Here is a 21,432-nt window from a genome sequence, read left to right on the forward strand (position 1 = left end):
GTTCCATCTAACAGGTTCCTTCCCTTTGTCAACCTTATCCTTATGAGGACATTTGACAGCATAGTGCCCGACTCTTCCACAAGCAAAGCATTTGAAAGGTAACTTACCTTGGAATGTTCCGGCCCCCCGTTGAAGGTTTTTGACAAAATTTGATTCTTATTCCTCTTCCGGTGCATGTCCTAACTCATAGTAGTCTCCTTTGCCTGAAGCCTTGAAAGCTGCTTCTCTCCTGTCTGATGGTCCTCCTTTCCTCATTTCATAAGAAGTTAGAATCCCGTGTAGCTATGACATGGTAAGGTTTCGAAGATTCTCCTTTTCTTCTATTGCAGAAACTTTAAATTTAAACCTAGGGGACAAAGATCTTAGAACTTTTTCAACCACAATAGCCTCTTTTATTCCTTCACCCATGTTTTTCATACAATTAACATTCTCATCTACACGAAGGAAATAGTTAGCCACACTTTCATCATTGTGCATTCTGAGATTTTCATACTGAATCCTGAGGGTTTGAAGTTTTGCTTGTTTTACCTATTCATCTCCTTCATAGCTCATAACAATCTTGTCCCATATCTCTTTTGTGGATTTAAATTGCATTACCTTGACAAATTCTGATTGAGATAGGAATCCTAATAGAGTATTGACCGCCTTTGCATTTGTTTCATATTTCTTCTTCTCAGCCGGATCTATAGGAGTTGCTGATGGAAAAATATACCCTGTATCTATGATATCCCAGAGTTCTATAACAAGAGATTGAAGATAGGTAGTAACTCTTACCTTCCAGTATATGAAGTTTGTCCCATCAAAAATTGGTGGCCTGATTGATGCTTCCCTCTCGTAGTTGCTCATGATGAAAGATCTTCCTTCAAGTGATCAAGCTTCTTCTGAAGGACCTGCTCTGATACCAAATTGTTGGAAATAATACTGAGGGGGGGGGGGGGGGTGAATCAATATTATCAAGTCAAATATTCCTTTTTCAAAATCAAATGATATACGCTACTTCAGTTAATTAAACCTGCGTATATACGCAACTATGCAGAAGGAAACCCGCGTATACAATGAAAACTTTTAATTTACTTTAAATTTTTGATGTTGATTGTTAATCTGTGTTTGAGAATCAAATAACCAGTAATTAGAAACAATAAAGAAGAGCAGAAAGAGAATCGCACACAAGAACACAAGATATAAGGTGGAAACCCAATGTGGGTGAAAACCACCTGCTGTAATTCGTCTCTATCTTCTCTTTAATTAGAAACTTCTTTTTACAATTGTACTGGTGCAGTCCTTTACCAGTACGCAGGCTGCAACCTGCAGAGAGCTACAACCCTCTCTCGTTTTCCAGCTTCTCCTGGAAGGGAGCTACAACCCCCTTAGCTCTTGCACTAGCCAAGATACTAGTACGTAGGTGCTGGCCTACAGAAGGCTACAACCTTCTCTTTCTTTCAGGGACCACGTTTCATCAATTTTCAGACTGGATCCACAAATAACATCAATCAAACATCAAGAATTTTTGCATCAACCAATCACCTTTTCACCAATCAAAACTGAATCAAAATAAACACTTCTCTAACGACTGTACCTAGATCACAGTAATAATAACCACACACCAAATCTGAACCTAAAACAATGCAATAATAAACAGAAGCAGCTAGATCACAACTCAAAAGATATACACTACTTTAATAACCTGAAACCTACGTACATACGCTTCTGTTGTTGGAACAACCTGCATATATGCACCTTCGCTTCACTGAACCAGCGTGTATACGCGTCTTCGCTTCACTGAACCTGCGTACAGATCTATAAAGGATAATTCGCTCTTTCAGATATTCAAACACTAATTAACCCAGATTATTAGACTTATAGATCAAGGAAGCGCCACATATAGCAGATCAAAATCATACAAAGATACTATCATTCAAGCTGAAAGATTATGACCCATCAATAGAACTTATCCTTCTCTTTGTGCTAAGGTTTCTCCTTCATTCAGATCCAGATCTGCACCATGACCCCAAATACCAGTATTCCAGATCTAGCACTTTATCAGATATTCAATAATAATTCGGATGATCTTTTTCCACATGATCTCCTTCCTCTTTTATAGTTTTAGGCCTTCCACAATACCACGGTCCAAAACCATAATAAACCAATACCACGGACCCAATACTTGGGATCAACACTTCTGACGAGGTACCATGGTCCAAAACCATAGGTTCAAATACCAAGGACTAACTGCCAGGGACCGAAGGTTAGTTCTCCAACATATACGTGCTTTTCCTTGCATGAAAGTGTGTGTATACGCATACGCGCCTTTGAAACGTCTATCCCACGTGTATACGCATCTTCGTCTAGATGAACCTACGTATATGTCTTTTCCTTCATTCTGAAAGCCTGAACTGAGATCTGTTACCAAAGAGAGTTGCCATCAAGGACAACACCTGTGCCATAGCTCCAAACATGTGCCATAATGCCAACACTCAACAAGTGAACGTTGGAGGGATTTTAGGAGATTTTTTATTATTATTAATTATTGAATATTAAATTACCACAAATAATTATGAGTGCCATGCCACAACCCCACAAGGTTTTAGCCCACTAATTGGGGTTACTAACTTCAAACATGTATATCTCTCAAACCGTGAAGAATTACTTGGCCTGCCATATATCAACGGAAACATATTGACAAGTAGAATCAATATAGAAGATCCTTGATTCAAAATAGAGGAATTTTTAAGGTAAAAATTCCCATGCAAGATCTAGGTAGCCCCTGGTGCTGCTTGGGTTGACATCAATGATAAGCACTGATCAACAATATCCCACTTTGGCATTGATGGCAGTAAAATTACTCCCCCTGTGATCATGACCTCTCTTACTACTGCCTTCTCTCCCCCTTTGTAATCAATGGAAAATGGTAACTCCCCTTGACAAATAGCCATCCTATGGACCTATACACAACTCACTCCCCCTTTCTACTCAAGTAGATAAGAGAAAGAGTCTAATGAAAACTTGGGAGAATCCCAAGCTTTTGGTGAGGATACTCAAATGCCTCATGAGGTAATGGTTTTGTAAAGATGTCATCAATTTGTTCCTTTGTGCCAACATATTCAAGATTGATATTCTTTTCGGCGACCTTTTCTCAAACGAAATGATATTTAATCGGAATGTGCTTCGTTTTGGATTGCATCACAAGATTCTCAAAGATAGTGATGGCACTGGTGTTATTGAAAATATGGGAATAGGCTCATAAAAATTTACTTGAAGATCTTGCAAAGTTTGCTTCATCCAGAGAACTTGTGTACAACAATATGATGTAGTGATATATTTTGCTTCTATTGTGGATAATGAGATTGAAGATTGCTTTTTACTTAACCATGAAACAAGACAACCACCTAGATAGAATGCTGCTCCACTAGTACTCTTACGATCATCAACACTTCTTGCCCAATCTACGTTTATATAAGCTTGGATAACCAGATCATTTACTTTGGGATACCATAGAACACATTTCACTGTGCCCTTAAGATATCAAAGAATTCTTTTGACGACAATAATATGAGATTATTTTGGTGCTTCTTGGAATCTTTCTACTTGTCCAACTATTGGCATTATGATACATGTGTTGTCCTTGATGGCAACTCACACAGATGACATTTCACAGTGCAAAAAATTAACAACAAAGGATTACAGATCAGACTCTAGAGATTGAAGAAAGAGAGCGGTTTAAGAAGTATAAGCTAGTTCACTTTGTCCAAGCAGCGTATATACGTGGGTTAACATAACAAAAGGAGCGTATATGTATATACACACTTTCACAGAAGGAAAAACGCTTATGGGATGGAAAATCAAGGTTTTGGTTCGAGGTGTTTGGTCCAAGGTATTGATCCGAGGTATTTGTTCCGAGGTATTTGGTTTGAGGTATTGGTTTGAGGTATTTGGTCTGAGGTATTGAGAAAGGCCTAAAACTATATAAGGAGGAGAAGATCATTAGGCCATAGTGTGCAAGTGAATGGGTTTCTGAGGAATACTTCTATTTGAAGTATATGTTATGTTGCAGGGGCTATGATTATGAGATGATCTGAAATATTTTGTGCACCTTGGATACAATGTTAGATCAGGATCATAAGAACTGAAATGACTTATCATTGCATGATCTGATGTTGATTGGGCTATATCTGAATACTAACGCATGTTTTATTCTATAAATGTTATGATCTGGGTATGACAAAAGTCTGGAATAGTTGTGAAGTTTTTAAGTTCATATTTGCAGAACTGTACGCTGGTTTGCTTTGGTAAAAGCACGTATACACATTGGTTCAACACATCAAAGTAGCATATACATTATGAAATATGATGTTTGAAGTTGCACTTGATTCTAGTTGTTAATGTAGAGTTCTGGGTTCTGCTCTGTGTTCCGGTGATCGTGTTGTGGTGACAGTGTTTTGAATGTTCAGATTAACTGATTGTGATTTTCTTCAGTGATGATGGATTTTTAGTGATTGATGCAATTGTGGTTGATTTAGAGATTGATGATTGAGTTTCTGTGATTGGTTGATGTAGATGTATTTGATGGTTGTATTGTAGTGGTGATTGATTCTGAGATTCAATGTTACTTATGGGTCCAGTATGAAAATTTGATGAAACGTGGCCTTTAGATTGTGGTGTTGGGTTCCAGGAGTATCCAGTCTTCAAATTTATCAAACGTGGTCCCTGGAAGAAGAGAGAAGGTCGTAGTCTTCTATAGGTCGGCGTCTACATATTGATAAACATATCATCCAGTACAAGAGCCAGGGGGTTGGAGCTTCCTTCCAGTAGCAGTTGGAAAATGAGTGAAGGTAGGAGCCTTCTGTAGGCCGGTGCCTATGTACTAGTAAATGGATCGGCTAGTAGAAGAGTCAGGGGGTTGGAGCTCCCTTCCAGTAGTAGCTGGAAAATGAGTGAAGGTTGGAGCCTTTTGTAGGTTAGCACCTACGTACTAGTAAATGGATAGGCTAGTACAAGAGCTAGGGGTTGTAGCTCCCTTCCAGTAGAAGTTGGAAACCAAGAGAAGGTTGTAGCCTTCAGTAGGTGGGTGCCTATGTACTGGTATGAGTCTACACCAGTACAAGATTGTAAACATGTTTTTCTTATATTAAAAGAAGACAACAACAGGTGGTTTTTGTCCCGCATTAGGTTTCCACCTTAAATCTTGGTGTTCATGTGTGTTGCTTATGTGTGATGGTTTATTATGTTATTATTGCACATGGTTACTGTTTATATGGTTAATGAAGTATTGATGCATTGATTAAAGATCAACATATGATGAATTAACTGAATCATAAGTTTGTTGGATATACGTTGGTTGCTTTAAAGATAGTTGCGTGTACATGCGAGTTACCTTCATTGAAGTAGCATATATAAATTTGAGTATGAAAAGAAAAGGTTATTGATTTGACTAATACTGATTCACCCCCCCCACCCTCTTAGTATTATTTCCAACAATTGGAATCAGAGAAGTTCCTTTGGAAAAAGCTTGATCATTTGAAGGAGATCCGTAGAAACAATGGGAAAGAAGCTAAAGAAGAAAGCACCTCAGAAGAAGAAGACATATCAAAGGAACAATGACAATAGGAGAGAGAATTGGCCATTAGGTGGAAGCAAGTATTTAGATTTAGAATCACCTCAGATTGAAGATGAACAAGCAAAAGAAGTATCAGGTACAAATTTTTGGTCTTCTAGTGATACTTTTCTCTGTTCAAGTAATGTTGAAGATATTGAAAGTGATCGTGAAAGAAACATAGAGAAAAAAGTTAAAATACTTGCAGATAAAATCAAAGATGAACAAGATCTATTTAACAAAAGGGAGTGTGCCTTCAGAGAAGAAGTTACCAGATTAAAAGCTTAGTTGGAGGAAGGAAACAAAGTAAGGAAGTAGTACAAGGAAAAGGAAGATCAATGTCAAAAGCTGCAGGATGAAGTGACATCATTAAGAAATGAAGTAAATGAAAAGAGTACAACAATCAAGAGACTTAAAGATAGATCCAGTTACTATGAAAGTCTTGAAGCTAAGATCCTCTCTCTAAAAGAAGATCTTGAAAAATCAAATAAGCATAATGAAGAACTACCTCAAGCAGATGAAGAACAAGAAAATGAGATTCTCAAATTAAGGCAAAAAGTGGAAGAAGGAAGAAAGGCTGAAGAAATCATGAAGAAGCAATATCTTGAAAAGGAAGAACAATATTAGGTTGAGGTAAATATCTTAAAAGGTAAATCAGAAGAAAAGAATAAACTGTTATGATTTCAAGATAGTAATAAGATTTTGGATAATATTCTTAGTAGTCAAAGGTCTCCTACCATCAAAACTGGTCTTGGTTTTCATGAATCTATTGAAGGTGAATCTAGCTCTCAAGATGAGGCAAGGAACTCTAATGAAAAATCTGAAATGCTCAACAAGGAGATGAGAAGTCAACCCCATCAACAACCAAGGAAAGAAATTCTTCAAAGAAAACCTTTTACTCCTAACTATGGAACTGATAGTCGTTTGTTTCCTTCGATGAATAATGTTGAATGTTTTATATGTCATAATTTTGGACATGTTGCAGCCAGATGCAGAAGTAGAATGATTCAAGCTAATAATTTTCACACATAAAGATCATTAGCTTCCAGGTACTTTAAGGGATATTATTTTTCCTGCAATATGTTTGGTCACAAAGCCATTAACTGCTATAGAGGGAATATGAAACATATAAGATGTTATGCTTATAACAAGTTTAGGCATATAGAAAAAGAATGTAGGAGAAAATTTCGGGCACCATACCAAAAGGAGAAAACATCATCACACTCGAAGATATGGAAGAAGAAGGAATTACAGTCAGAAAGATGTGGCATAACATAGTGTACAGACATAACAGACTCAGGGGGAGCTAAAAGTGTGAAATTTCAGAATTTCAATTCCCATATGCAGTTATCATGAAGACAAGTCACGTATATACGCGAGTTCGAAGCTGCACAGTCACATATATGTGGGTTGGGGAAAAAGAAGTGGGACAGACTCAGAAAAAGTGGTCTGACATGGTTCAGTCAATTATCAAATATCTGTTCTATTCTGTTTGATGATGGTTACAATTTGTTGATGATATGTGGAAGTTTTTTGGTCCTCATAAGCTCTTAATAAGTTGATGATGATGCCTTGATGATTCTTACTGACAAATGCAATGATCAGATCTGATAGTGAACAAATGGCATAGGTTTAGGGGGAGCATATGCTTCTAATAATGCATTGTTGGAATTATAATAGAAGAACTTGGTACATGAATATGATTATATTGGTTGATCCACATAGTTGTTTGATTCAGGTGACTCTTTTGATGATGGACATATACAGGTTGTTGATCTTGATGCTACTGACAGATGTTGATGGTGCATATCATATATGGTGTATGATAGTTTCTGATGACTATCATGGTCTTGTTTAGATTATTGGTCCTTGTTATAAATGTCATGTATATCATTTTATGTAAAGGTCATGAAAAGACCTAATCTGTAACCCCACTATGCATGGGAAGGATGATGTAATAATTTCTATTTCAGTCATGTATAAACATTTGGTATATCTCCACTTGGTTTGGTGGATGAGTCAAAATTGATGTATCCCAACTTGGTTGGGAGATTTATGTATGTATGAGTCATTGGTGATAGGAAGGTCATACTCACATAGTTGAATTATAGAGTCATGATTTTATTTTGAAAATAATTTCTGCAGACTTTGCATGTGCTCAGGGGAGCATGGACAATTTAGTGCATCTCAGCATGTACAAAAGGGGAGCTTAATCAAAGAATTCAACATGTACTCAGGAGCATGGACATCATAATGAATATCAAAGAGGGAGAATATCTTGGTCTGCCCTTTGCCCTTGATGTCAAAGGGGGAGAGTATCTTGGTGTTGTGGTTACCATCAAGCCCAAAGGGGGAGATTGTTGGCATTATGATATAGGTGTTGTCCTTGATGGCAACTCACACAGATGACAGTTCACAGTGCAACAGGGTAACAACAAAGGATTACAGATCAAACTCTAGAGATTGAAGAAAGAGAGTGGTTAAAGAAGTATACGCTGGTTCACTTTGTCCAAACAGTGTATACACACGAGTTTTTAGAACAAAAGGAGTATATACATATATTTGCACTTTCACAGAAGGAAAAACACGCATGGGATGGAAAATCAAGGTTTTGGTCCAAGGTATTGGTCTGAGGTATTGGTCCTAAGTGGTTTTGGTCCAAGGTATTGAGAAATGCCTAAAAATATATAAGGAGGAGAAGATCATTAGGCCATAGTGTGCAAGTGAATGGGTTTCAGAAGAATACTTCTATCTAAAGTATATGTTATGTTGCAGGGGCTATGATTATGAGATGATCTGATATATTTTGTGCACCTTGGATACAATGTTAGATCAGGATCATAAGAACTGAAATGAATTATCATTGCATGACCTAATGTTGATTGGGCTAGATTTGAATACTAATGTGTGTTTTATTCTGTAAATGTTATGATTTGGGTATGACAGAAGTCTGGAATAGTTGTGGAGTTTTTAAGTTAGTATTTGCAGATCTGTACGCAGGTTCGCTTTGGTAAAAGCGCATATACACACTGGTTAGACACATCAAAGTAGCATACACATTATGAAATATGATGTTTAAAGTTGCAGTTGGTTCTGGTTGTTAATGCAGAGTTCTAGGTTCTGCTTTGTGTTCTGGTGATTATGTTCTGGTGACAGTGTTCTGAATTTTCAGATTGATTGATTGTGATTTGCTTCAGTGATGATGGGTTTTCAGTGATTGATTTAGTTGTGGTTGATTCAAATATTGATGATTTAGTTTCAGTGATTGGTTGATGTAGATGTATTTGATGGTTGTATTGCAGTGGTGATTGATTTTGAGCTTCAATGTTGCTGATGGGTCCAGTATGAAAATTTGATGAAATGTGGCCTTCAAATTGTGGTGTTATGTTCCAGGAGTATCCAGTATAAAAATTTATGAAATGTTGTCCCTGGAAGAAGAGAGAAGGTCTTATCCTTCTATAGGCTAGCGCCTATGTATTGGTAAACATATAAGCCAGTACAAGAGCCAGGGGGTTAGAGCTCCCTTCCAATAGCAGTTGGAAAACGAGTGAAGGTAGAAGCCTTCTGTAGGCTGGCGCCTACGTACTAGTAAATGGATCGACTAGTAGAAGAGTCAGGGGGTTGGAGCTCCCTTCCAGTAGCAGCTGGAAAATGAGTGAAGGTTGGAGCCTTTCATAGGTCAGTGCCTACGTACTAGTAAATGGATAGGCTAGTAAAAGAGCTAGGGGGTTGTACCTCCCTTCCAGTAGAAGTTGGAGAATGAGAGAAGATTGTAGCCTTCTGTAGGTGGGTGCCTGTGTACTAGTATGAGTCTACACCAATAGAAGATTGTAAACATGTTTTTCTTATATTAAAAGAAGACAACAGCAGGTGGTTTTTGTCCCGCATTGGGTTTCCACCTTAAATCTTAGTGTTCATGTGTGTTTCTTATCTGTGATGATTTATTATGTTATTAATACACACAGTTACTGTTTATATGCTTAATGAAGTACTGATGCACTGATTAAAGATCAAAATATGATGAATTAACTTGATCATAAGTTTGTTGGATATACATTGGTTTCTTTAAAGATAGTTGCGTGTACATGCAAGTCACTTTCATTGGAGTAGCATATATAAATTTGAGTATGAAAAGAAAAAGTTATTGATTTGACTAATGCTAATTCACCCCCCCCTCTTAGTATTATTTCCAACACCAACTACTTGCATCACATCAGGCTGGGAGGCTGTCACATATAGGAGAATACCAATCATGGATCTATACAACCTTTGGTCAATATCCTTTGACAAATATTCTAAGCTTAACTTGCAACCTTTTATCATGGGGATAAGGACTAACTTGCAATCTTCCATCTGGAATTTTTTGAGCATTTCCTTGATGTACTTGGTTTGATATATGAATATTCCTTTATCTAGCTGACAAATCTGAAGCCCCAAAAAGTATGTCAGCTCACCAAGCATAGACATTTCAAGCTCACATTTCATTTTTCTGGCAATGTCTTTACTTAATCTGTCATCATTGCTTCCACATAAACCTTGATAATCGTTAGGTTATCTTGATCCACTTTCACATAGAGATTGTTGTCATCGCTTCCTTTCTTGAATCCTTGTTCATGTAGATACTTATCAAGATGAGCATACCAAGCCCTAGGAGTTTTCTTGACACCATATAGTGCCTTATTTAATCTGCAAAGGTAGTTTTCTTTGTTAGTGAGAAGAAAACCTCCAAGTTGTTCAATGTAAACTTCTTCTTCCAATTCACCATTTAGAAAGGCTAACTTAACATCCATTTGGTAGACCTTGATTTTTCTTGAGCATGCATAAGCGATAAATATCCTGATAGCTTCCATTCTAGCAACGGGAGCAAATGTTTCTTCAAAATCGATTCCTTTAACTTGTGCATATCCTTTGCAGACTAATATTGCTTCATTCCTGGTAACCTGTCCATCCTCATTCAATTTGTTTATGAAGACCCATTTAGTTCCAATAACATTTTTATCCTTTGGTCGTGGAACCAGTTCCCAAGTGTCATTCTTCTCAATTTAATCGAGTTCTTCATTCATAGCTACTACCCAGTGTTCATTTTGGCTAGCTTCCTCAAAATTGCTAGGCTCAAAAGTCATTAAAAGGGTAAGATGTGCTTGCCATGATGAACGAAGTTGTCGACTTCTTCTGGTTCTAATTATTTCATTTATGTTGTCGATGATCTGATTTGACAGATGATTCTTTTGATACCATTATATTTAACCTTTTGGAGAAACTTCTTGTACATCCTGCTAATCATTTCGTATTTCTTCTTGGTTGACTGGTGTTTCTTTATTTGATTGGTCTTGTTCTAGAGCTTCTTCTTCATCCTTCATAGATTCTACCTCAAGCCCCTCAGATTTTCTTGAAGAGACGATCTCATAGTCTTCGTCAAAAGTAACATTTATACTTTCAACTATTTGTTTCTGCCTCAGATTGTAGCATACATAAGCCTTTATTTTGTCTGAATAACTAATGAAAATACCTTCATCAACAAGATAATCAAAATTTCCCAATTTTTGTTCTTCTCTTTTGATGTAGCATTTACTTCCAAATATTTTGAAGTATTTGAAATTAGCTGGTCTTCCTTTCCATAGTTTGTAAGAAGTCATGTTAAAATTGTTCCTGAGTAGGCCTTTGTTTATAATGAATACGACAATATCAATTGATTCAACCCAGAATTTATCATCTAATTTTGAGTCTTTTAACATGGTTCTAGCCATTTCCTATACGATTCTGTTTTTTCTTTCAGCTACTACATTTTGTTTTGGTGTTCTGGTTGTTCAAAATTACCTTTTTATTCCATGTTTGTCACAATATTTCTGAAATGATTTGTGTTAGCGCTCGAATTTGCCTCAGGCTGAAGAAGGCAAAATCCAAGGCAACATCAAACCACTTAGCCTCGTAGTTAGCCCTACGGGGACAGGAGAGGGCTCTCTCTGGGTCTATCTCGGCAAAAGGTTTTCAAGGGGTTGAGATGACCAATAAAGAACACTAATTTTAGGCTAGTAAACTAATAGGGAAAGTTTTGATTTTAAATTTTTAGGGTTTTGTTGGAAAACTGAGCACAACAATTTTGGGTGCGGGGATGAGACACAGTTTTTGCAGAGGTCTTTTTGGGGCAAGGTAGGAGATTGTCTTGATGCCTTTGAAATAATTGAATGGATAGATATGACCGGTGAGGAGCTAAGGAGAGCAAGAAACCATCGAGAGTTCTCCTTAAACAGATGAAAACATAGATATTAAGCAAACTTAAAGGCAGAGCATAGAAACCATGAATTCTACCTTAACACTTCATTTAATTAATTTGCAGAAGAGAAGAGTAGGAAAATGATACACATAACAAACTTACAAGTACATGAGAGAAACACACCATCAACACAAATCACCACAGGAATCCAAAATAGTGCTGCAAAACCCTGGTCTTTCCTTTGCCAAAATTGCAGAGATACAAAGAGTAATACAGTCTAAGCTTATCCCTCAAGAGTCCAACCTCTCCAACCATGAAAATGATTTAGAAAATACATAATATAGACCATGCCAACCCATTCCCTAGCCTATAGGGGTCGAGCTCAGCATCCTAGGAGCTGTTTCAACCAATTCTAAACAAAGCACTACAATTTAGGCAGTCAAAACAACTTGCCTCTATAAGCTAGGAAACCAATTCATTCATTAATTTTTTGCTATTTTATGAATGAATCTTCTAGAATAGGTAAATAAGTGTCATGTCAACATGAAATTTCATTAATTACATCAAGGAGGATGAAAAATCCCACCAAAAAGTCAAAACTGGTCAAATGCTGCGTTTTTCTGAGTTGAAGGTGAAAAAATGAGAAAATTTCCTGATGCGTAGCGTGCCATTTCTCTACGCGTAGCGCGCCTTTCAGCCCACTTTCGGGGTACTTCCCAGCATCCAAATGAGGCTCAGGTGGGCTTGTTGGAAAGGTCTGGATGTCTAATTTCCAGCCCAAGTGGAATTTCTCAATTTGGTGCCCATTTTCCCCTCCAAAAATCAAATCTCCCAAGACTGCTTCCTGTGTGTCCAAAAAGGGGCAGTGAGGTCATTTTTTGCATGTTTTTTGACCTTTTGGGGGCCCAAAAATTGATGAAATGTCTTGGCAGTGGCTGAGCAAGTGTAATTTGTCATGAAAAATCCAAAAATGCTGAGTTTTTGTGAAATGGACCTCCCCAACTTAAGGGTAGCGCGCGGCGCGCTACGCGTTGAGCCAAAACCCTGATGCGTAGCGCACCTGAGCCCTACGCGTAGCGCAACTTTCAGATGATTTTTGGAGGCCTTCCCGGTGTCAAAATTGGGTGAAGGATAGCTCGTTGGAAAGATCTTTGAGTCTACTTTCCAACACAACTGGAATTTCTCAATTTTCAGTTCATTTTCCCTGTCAAAAATTAAATATCCCAAGACTGGTCAAAATGTGCCAAATGAGGCTGCCTCAAGGCAGAGTGCTGTTGCAGTCAACTTTTTAATGCTTTCCTCAACTCCAAATTGAGCTCATGATAGCTCATTGGAAATATATTTGTGTCTAGGTATCAGTTGAAACATCAAGAAAATCATTTGGCCAACCAAGCTAGGAGAAAACTTGATTTTCCCAAGGTCACTTCAGAGGTACATTCGATTCTCCTTAGGCAACGATATTTTTGACATTTCTCTAAAACCATGACACCTGTGTAAAAAGTGAAGGAGGTTTTTCTTCTTTGGAATGTTTTGGACAAAAACCTCTCTCAGTTTTCCAAAATTCATCTTTGATTTCTCTAAAACATCTTTTGAGTGAAACTTATCCCGATGTGTGAAATAAGGAACTTTGTGAAAATGAAGCGAAATGAAGGGGATGAGGGGCTTCTAAATTCTTGGGGAAATTTTTTGAAGTAGGGAGGGATGTTAGGAATCAGGGGAAAGTGTAATCTCAGATATTGAGTGAGGGGAAGGGGTCAAAAAGGGCAAAATACAGGCCCAACGTAGAAAATTGCCAAGTTGTAGCAAGAAACTAGGGTTTGTGCGAAAATGAGGAATTTGGGGGATATTAGTGATGGGAAGCATTTGATAAGGTACATGAAGGATAGGGGAAGGTGTATGAATATCTGAATACAAGTTTTGCTAATGATTTGACCATCCAAGAGAGATTGCCTTCAAAACCCTAGGAGAGGGAAATGAACTTACCTAGGCGCAACTGAAGCATGAACAAGATGTAAAATGACTCATTAGACATTGACATGATAATGACAACCCTATGAATGATGATAGACTCAGCTGAATGATGACATGGACTGCCATTTGGACAATTTTGAAAAGAGTGAAAGCAAACCCTAGACCTAATGCCTAGTGACCAAATTTTGCTTGAAGACTCACTGAAATGACAAAATTTGACCTTGACACTTTAAAATCACTTTGTAAGAGCATATTTGATCACGGGAGGAAGGCTGGAAAGAATGACACTAACAATTTGGACATGAATTCTCCGCCATTATCTGATCTTAGACATTTGATCTTTAAATCAGTTTCATTTTCGACCAATTCCTTGTAGATTTTGAAACATTCAAATGCCTTAGACTTTTTCTTCAAGAAACTGAGGACTGTCATTCTGGTGTAATCATCTATCATTAACATAAAGTATAATTCACCGTCTAAACCATTAGTTCTCATAGGACCACATAGATCAGTATGTATTCATTCCAATGGACGTGACAGAAAAAGTTCCTTTGTCTTGAACTCAAATTTTGTGTGTTTTCTGTGCTGACAAGATTCACATATTGTATTGGTAGTTTTTGAGATTTTTGGCATTTCTCTAATTGCTTCCTTTTTGCAGATCTCGACCAAATTTTCGAAATTTATATGTCCCATTTGTTTGTGCCATAACTAGCTCTCATCTTCTTTTGCCAAGAAAAACCCTTTAGGTGTCTCATCCAAAATATATATGTCATTTGGAGCTCTTCTTGCTGTAGCCACAATTTTACCAAACTTTCTTTTCCTGATTTCACATTTCTTCGAGTTGAATAACATCGTGTGTCCTTGATTGCACATCTATCCAACACTTAGAAAATTGTGATTCATATTTTCAACTAGCAACACATGCTTTGCTAATGCATCCTTGCTTCCAAGAGTGACCATACCTAGTCCTATGACGTTTGAAGACCCGTCATTTCCAAAAGAGATTGTTTCATCCTTCTTTTCTTTCAAAGATATGAACTTATTTATATCTCTAGTCATATGTGTTGAGCAACCACTGTCAACATACCATATGTTTATGTTTCTTTGAGCCTTGAGAGTGAGAGCACACCTTTCAGTCTTCCTTTTCAATACTTGTTCATTTTGATTTTGTGAGAATTCCTTTGAGGAGCTTCCAAGTTTGCAATATTTGTCCAGGTGTCCAAAATTGTTACATTTGTAACATTCGACATCATCTCTCAAATGATCATATCTGTTGATATTCTACAGAGTTTATGAATATCCATTTCAGAGAGATCTCCTAGAATTATATTCATTCCAAGCATACATGTGACATTTTGTAGCTCTATGTCCAAACTTTCCATATGAATAACAATGACCATAAGAGATAGGTTGATACCTAGGAGGAAATATTCTTCAAGGAATTTCCTTCCAAGGTTCTTTCTGCGAATCTTGATCTCTTAATCTAGCTGGGAGATCTACCAACTTGGTAGATTTTACATATCCATCGTCTTTAGTTTTCATAGAAGGACTTGACAACTTTTCTAATTTTTCTTTGTAACCAAGACCAATCTTGTGGCTACATGATCATTGGTTGTTGATGAGTTCATCCAAAGTCTTTGAGATGTTGCCATAGTTTTGAAGAGTTTTTCCATTTTTTGCTTCCTTTCTTAAAGAAACGATTTCATCTTCCAATGCTTCTCTTTCCTTGTTTCTTTCCTTAAATTATTTCCTGAGTGATTCTTCAATTTATTTGTATTATTCAACCTTAATTTTAAGATTTAGGACATGTTCCCTTTCTGTATTTAATTCATCTTCAAGAGTGTTGACATGCTTCTTCTCAGCCTTGAGCTCTTTGATAACCCTGATTACTTCGTTTTGAAATTCAGTCTCACTCATTTCTTCTTCTTCATCTTCTTATTCATCAGATGCCTCTTGCTTATCGTGCTTGGCCATAAACAATACTCTTCCATTGAATTCTTCTTCATTATCAGTGTCTTCTTTAGATGAGGAGCTATCTTATTTTGGAGAAGAAACTTTTTTAAACCATTTCTTCTTGCCTTGCTTGTTGAACTTCCTAGGAATTTTCTTTCCTTTCATAATAACCTCATTTTTGTGAGGACATTTGGCTGAAAAATGCCTAACCTCACCACAATCAAAACATATTAATGGAAGTTTACATTTTAATTTTCCCATACATGTTCTCATTTTCCATGTGAAGTAGGAAAATTATTTATCTGAGAATTCTTCTTCATCTTCTTCCTTTTCCTCATTGTTACAATTGCAAGTTTTTGCTTTCGGAGTCTGCTTGTCCTTACTATTCTTCTTGGATGCAGAAAATGTTGTTTCTAAGTTAGATGTGTCATCCTATTCTTCAATCCTCATTTCATATACTGTAAGAATTCCATGCAAATCATCTATGCTGAGATTGGTCAGATTTGATCTATCTTCCAAGACAAATACCTTAGGGTTAAATCTCACTGGAAAGGTTATGAGGATCTTTCAGACAACAATTTTCGTTTCAACAGTTTCTCCCAAGCCTTCCAATGTATTTGTTGTTTCATCAACACGCTGAAAGTATGCAACAATATCTTCATCTTCCCTCATTTTGAGTTTCTCAAAATTTTCCCTGAAAATTTGAAGCTTTGCTTCTTTCACCTTTGAGTAACTTGCATATATATTTCAAGCTTGTCCCATACCTCTTTAGCAGTTTTGCAACTCAATACCTTAAGATAAACATATTCGATAAGCTTAGTGATAACAAGACCTTTATCCTTTGCATCATATACCATATTTTTCTTACCTTGTTCATCCTGGGTCGGTGTGAAGCCTTTGTCAACGATTTCCCCTACTTCGTATCCTTGCACCAACAAATGAACCTGCATTCTTCCACTCCAAAGTGCATATTTATTTCCATTGAATGAAGGAACTCTATTCTTAGTATACTCCATGATCTCCTTCTTGTTGTTAGACTACCATTGAAGTAACCTATCTCTAAAATCAATTGTTGGAAATACTAAGGGGGGGGGGGGGGGGGGGGGGGGGGGTGAATCAATATTCCTTAGCAATTAGTGCTTTTAAATATTTTTAGAGCATTAGTTAATCTTCAATTATTAATAATGCTTATTTAGTAATAAAAGTAAATAAATAACACATTAGGCACAAGAATTTTAGGTGGAAAACCCCCTCTAGGTCAAAAACCACCTAACGATTTTCTAATAAATTCTTTAATCTTCAGCTACAACTAAAATGAAAGCAACAACTTCCTAGAATTCTGGAAAGAATTCTTCTCCAGCTCCCATTGGAAGGACACTCCAACACCTTGGTTTCTTCAGTGGCCAACTGAATGGATGCCACAACATCCTAGACCAACCTACCACCCTGAAGTGTTCATAGGCTCCAACCTGTAGGCGACTTCATGCACTAGCCTAACACCTCCTTGCCACCATATAATGACTGAAATAAGACAAGAGTGTGGATTCTTGTCCCAGGGACAATGATCCACGATACAATATGATTTATAATGATTTCGAATGAACACCCAATCACGCTATGACTTGCAACCCAACCATGACATCATCCCAACAGAAACTCCTGTACCTCCCAATAATGCCTTTTCGACTCTAGGAAGATTGACTCTTTTACAATAATGACTCTTCCAATGATGACACTTTTACAAATGACTCTTGGCCTTGACACTTCTTCACAATATACGGATGGCTGTCATGTATTCAAAGGATGTCCCGCTACAATGCTTCCTTTGATTTGATACTTCTTCTCTTGAATTATTGCTTGAAGTTGTACTTGAATCGTCTTCTACCTGCATGCAAAATTTTCCTAGTGAAACCAATCCAAAAACAAAACAAAATACACTTCAACTTACCTCTGCCTACAAAACACATGTAAGTGCATAATAATGAATAAATACAAATTAAATTTACAATGTGTACTTGAAGTGTGCTTGTCACTTTTGTTGTTGACTTGTTGCAGTAGTAGAAAAAGAATTCCACTCTTGATATAGGCCTGGACTCTATGTAAGACTATATCCAAAACATACCTAAACATATATACAATAAAAATTGATGACAAACCCTAGAATTGTGATGGACCAAGTTCTAAGTCAAACAACAGAGACCATTCTATCAACTAGGACAAGACAAGTAACATGAACTTACAACATCATATAGATTTAGCAAACTTGGTGTAGCATCAAGAATATGTAACATAAAATGTGTAGTATCAAGAATAGGACATCCGAAAAAATAATTGTGACATATAGAGACATAGAGATATAATCGAGACACTGTATATAATTACGTTGTCCTTAAAAAAATATGCGAGAGTTGATACTCATATTTCAAATTTAAACACTAATCATACATACCTTTTTGTAGGAGACTTACCCTTGATTGTTGATGTGTGGTCCTTACTGCAGTGATCCTTGAATGCATGCTTTTTCTCTCCCTCTAGGAGCTTGATCTTGAATTTGTTGTATCTATGTAATTTTGGATCTCTAGGATCTGAACTTTTATCCTATGGTAGCCCTCTGAGTCCTCTTTCCAACTGCACAGGTCTGATCAAGATTGGATTCTTCAAGAAAGTGTTATTCCCAATCTCCCACGATGACCTAATTATAGATTGATTCAGTAGAGCAAGCTTGTATGAATTGCCACGTGTCATGGTTGAGACCTTCGGCCCTGAAAATGATACTCAACAAACTACAATTTGTCCTCTTTTTTTGATATATTTATGAAATTTGAATCCAATTCTCAGAATGAAAGTTATGATGATTTTCCCAACATCACCTGTTTGACATGGAATTCGTGAGCTTTCAAAAACCTAACTTCCTCTGATCATATCTCCGAAAATATAGAGAACCAAGTTTTGAAATTCAGTCACATAGTTCATAAAGATTTCTTCTCCAATGATTTTTAATTTCATCTTTTGAAGCTTCACAGAAAAATAGTTATAGCAAAAATGCCACGATGACCTGTTTGAAGCCACAAAATCCCTACTAGAGGAGGATATGAGGGTCATTATTTATATGAATGTATTGAGTTGAGAGGGTCCTCAACAAGTGAATGTTGGAGGGATTTTAGGAGAATTTTTTTTACATTAATTATTTATTATTCAATGACCACAACCAATTATGAGTGCCATGCCACAACTCCATAGGGTTTTAGCCCACTAACTGGGGTTACTAACTTCAAACATGAATATCTCTCAAACTGTGAAGAATTAATTTGTGTGCCATATATCAACAGAAACATCTCGATGAGTAGAATACATTTAGAAGATTCTTGTCTCATAATAGAGTAAGTTGTCAAGTCAAAATTCCCATGCAAGATCTGGGTAGCCCCTGGTGCTGCTTGGGTTGACATCAATGACAACCACTGATCAACATAAGATAGGCTTCCATCCTAACCTTCGAAAAAGCATGGGTTTTCCCATCGAAAATTATTATCTTGATTTATTAAGCATACTAACTCTCTTGCCTAGACATAATTCCTTATGGATCTACCTTCTAGTGGTTAAATGTTTCCCAAAGGCACTTGGATCTGATACCAATTGTTGGAATAAGGAATTACTAAGAGGGGGGTTGAATCAATAATAGTGAGGTTCTTAGACTTCTAAGCACAAATATTTATTTATTTTTACTACTGCTAATTCCTTTTGAGCGCATACATAATATAATGTAGATAAACAATAAGATAAGCCATTCATATGTACACATAATCCATCAAATAAGCAACACACACATATTGACACATGTATTTTTGACGTGGAAACCCCAAGGGAGAAACCACCAATTTGTTTTTTTTTATGATGTAAATTGAGCACCTACTTAATTACATCAATTTATTTGTGAGCACCCACTCACAAAAGGCCCCAATGCTCTTCAGATAGCAAGCTACAACTTTCCAAGATGCACAACCTCTTATGAATGCATGTCACTACCTTCTCTAGCCACTATTCTACTTTTCATACAAATTTTAAGCTAAAAACAGAGGCTAATACATATACAAAAAAATACAAATCTAGTCTACTACAATAGCAACTCCTTCCCTTCAACTCTCCAACTCCTCTTCTCAACAAGCTCTAGTCTCAGCCCTCTGCTCTTCTATAAACATAGTTAGCTCTTGACACTTGACTCTTTGCTCCTCACACATTTAGCCTCCACACAACTGATACATTCACCAACTTGCTCAAAGAAAATCCCATGTTTTGTTCCTCTATTGCGCAAAGGTTGATGCTATCTCTACAGTCTCTAATACTTTGTACCTGATAGTGTGCTACAACATGGCACTATATGTTGTTGTTCCATCAAAACTTCTAGGCCACTGCAATTGTAGTAAATATAAGAATGGCCCACTTGTGGATTCTCCTAACTGCAAATTTAATCTCAAACTTCCTTGCACACTCAACAAGAACCTTCGTTGAATTCAACCTGCGCACATCACTTGGTTCTCCATTCCTCATAAATTCCCATAGATCTTAGAATGTACTTTAGGTGTGTCTCTTTTTCCTGCTTCGGTTGTATCACACCATCAAAGATCATAAACTCACTGGTGTGAAGTTCTTGAGCCATATTCCTCATTAAATTTCTCATGGCATGCAAGTGAAACAAATGAAATATTGTTTCAGCAGTTACCATCAAAACAATCACACCAACCTCTCTATGTTCATTTACTGTTAGTTGTCAAATCATACATCCTCTCAATACTATGTGCTAGATATGCTAACTCATTCATGACTGTGACATAGAGATTTGTTGACTCATACATCCTTCAAACATATGCCCAACACTTGCCCATAGTGCATTTTTCAGTGTAAAAATCTCAAAGGCTTATGGTCACCAAAAGACGCAAACTGCCACATAACCGTGTTCACGAGGACCAACTGCCACACACACACACATGCTGAGTTGAAATCCCAAATATCCACATCCCCATAACTTTTATAAATATTTTTCCTCAAGATATTACAGGCTTGTGAGGTTCCGAGATTGGACCACCTAGTCTTAGAACTTTCCTTGGCACCTTTCCTTTGATTTTGTCCTGAGCTCCTTCAAATGATTTCCAATGGTCTTTATTATTATTCATGCTCGAAGGCCCTTGGTCACGAAAATTCATGAAACTCTCGCACAACCAAGTCTTGAGTGCGCCTTTAAATTTTTAATGGAATGTAAAATGTTGGCAAAATATTCATCTCTCATCTCTATTATTTTTAGCAGAATCCCATTGCTTTGTCCCTTTTTTTATTTTATTCCTTACGGGCTTCTGGTCCTTCTGGGGTTCTGGGATTCCAGGTTTTTTTCTTGCTACGCCTGGCTCAATGCTTATCCCATAAAATTTTTAAATAAGACTTCGGGCTTCTGGGACTACTGGGGTTCCGAGCTTACAGATTATGTTCCCACTATTCCCGACTCAATGTTTATCCAACAACATTTTTAAATAAGCCTCCAAGATTCTGGGACTTTCAAGGTTCTGAGCTTTTGGGTTTTTCTCCCATTACACCCAACTCAATTCTTATCCGGTAACATTTTTAAATAATCCTTTGGGATTCCGGGGTACCAAGGTTTTGGGCTTCCAAGATCTTACTTCGACTGATCATAAATTTTGATCCAGAGAATTGTTTG

Source organism: Pinus tabuliformis, chromosome 3_2 (assembly GCF_031772625.1).
Source record: "Pinus tabuliformis cultivar Carrire ecotype Pingquan chromosome 3_2, CPIR1, whole genome shotgun sequence".
Lineage (NCBI taxonomy): Eukaryota > Viridiplantae > Streptophyta > Pinopsida > Pinales > Pinaceae > Pinus > Pinus tabuliformis.